This window comes from Squalius cephalus (assembly GCF_949319135.1).
Source record: "Squalius cephalus genome assembly, chromosome: 20".
NCBI classification, from domain to species: Eukaryota; Metazoa; Chordata; class Actinopteri; order Cypriniformes; family Leuciscidae; genus Squalius; species Squalius cephalus.
Genome location: NC_137141.1, coordinates 5,914,292 through 5,916,652, shown reverse-complemented (window position 1 = coordinate 5,916,652; position 2,361 = coordinate 5,914,292).

Below are 2,361 nucleotides of genomic sequence, written 5' to 3'. Positions count from 1 at the left end.
AATACTTCTAGAAGATTCTCTATCAACAGAGGAGTGAGGCAGGGTTGCCCAATTTCCCCATTTTTGTTTTTAATTGTTGTGGAACTATTAGCGATTAATATAATTAAAAATCCAAGTTTACATGGTATAACATTATTTAATAGAGAAATAAAAATATCACAATTGGCCGATGATACAACTTTATTTCTAAAAGATAAGACTCAAATTAAGAATGCAATTGAATTAGTTAAAACTTTTTCTGATGCCTCGGGTCTCCAGTTAAATATTACAAAGTGTGAAATTCTCCCAGTGCATGATTCTTCTGAACATTCAATGTTTAACATTCCAGTGAAAGAATATGTTAAATATTTAGGAATTTATATATCTAAAAATTTGACAGTTAGACAGCATCTCAATTTTAATAACAAGATTAAAAAAACAAAAATGATTTTTGACAATTGGTTAAGAAGAGATTTATCTATCTTAGGCAGAATTTTATTAACAAAAGTAGAAGGTTTATCCAGATTCATTTTTCCTGGGCTGTCTTTATTTGTTCAAGATTCTACTGGTAAAGAAATTAATAGATTATTAGTTGATTTTTGCTGGAAAAATAAGCACCACCATCTTAAAAAAACTTTATTAGCTGGAAAGAAATCTGAAGGAGGTTTTGAAATGCTGGATTATGTAGACATGAACAATACTTTTAAGATTAATTGGATCAAAAGGTGTGTTATTGATACTGATTCAATTTGGTCCTTTATTCCACATAATATTTTTAAGAGGGTCGGTGGTCTTAAATTTCTTTTAACTTGCAATTTTGTACCATCTAAATTACCTATAAAACTGTCTAAATTCCATGAGCAAGCACTCTTGGCCTGGAAATTGTGCTTTGTGCATAATTTTTCTCCTCACAGAATGAAAATATGGAATAACGAATTGATTACAGTTAAAGGAAAGAGTTTATTTTTTGAGAAATGGTTGGATCACGGGTTAATGTATTTAAGTGATTTATTTGATTCATCTTTAAAGATTCACTCTTATGATTCTTTTTTGTCCAAATTCAATTTTCCTATAAAATTTAAAGAATTTTCTGTAGTAATTAAAGCGATTCCCTCTGGACTTATTAATTTAATGTGCAGCCACCTGACTTATTATAAAGTTGAAAATAAAGATTATGATCTCTTTATAAATGGTAAATATATTTTTGATAAAAAATGTACTAATAAAGATATAAGACAAGTATTTAATGAACAAAAGAGAGTTACTCCAAGAGGGAAATTTTATTGGAATTCTATTTTAAGAGATGTTAATTGGAGAAAAGCATGGCTGCTCCCTTACAAATTTTGTATTTCTAACAAAGTGAGAGAAATTCACCTGAAGATCTTACACAAAATATATCCAACTAATATGTGGCTCTCTAATTTTATGGAAATTGGGAAAGAATGTTCCTTTTGTAACAACTGTGAGGAGACTTTAAATCATCTCTTTGTTGATTGCCAGAGTGTAAAGTCATTTTGGAAAGATTGTTTTTTTACTTTTTCAGTTAAAATTAATCTAATGATAACACTGAATGTGAGGGAAATTATTTGCTATTTTGAGAAGGATGATAAAAATATTCACAATTTTGTAAATTTTATCATCTTGAATGGCAAATTTTTCATTCATAAATGTAGATTGTCAAAATCTCCTCCTTTATACAAGGTTTTCTGTAACGAACTCACTCTGTTAATGAAGTCTCTTAAAATTGTTAAAAATTCAAAAGCTATGTCTATTGTAAGGTATTATGAATCTGTATTTGGCGTCTTATGAATGTCTCTTTTTCTTTATTTTTATTTTATTTTATCATCCTTGGAGTTTATGTTACTCATGCCTGTTTTTTTTTCTGTAATGTTAATTACATGTTCTAATAAAAAAAAAAAAAAAAAAAAAAAAAAAAAAAAAAAAATAAAGATTACTTTCCATGTGTGTTTTTTTTTTTTTTTTTTTTTTTTTCACAGTAGTCTATAATGAAATTATGCATATTTGGATGCATCTATACATTTGTGGATATACTGTATGCAAATTGCTGAGAACAGGATAGTTTGAGAATCACATGTTCGTCACAAACACACTGACTGTTGTATATATATATATATATATATATATATATATATATATATATATATAATATTAAAATGATAATTTTAATACATATTTTAACATACATAAAATATTCATACATAAGCATCATTACATTGCAATTCCTATCAGGCAATACACAATATAATTCAACTGTGTAAAGGATTTATGTGTGGAATGTCAATCATCTGTGGCAGCAGAGTGCACGCGCTTTATGTGTGATGTTTTTAATATAACTCTCACGAGCTCTCACAGTCACGTGTT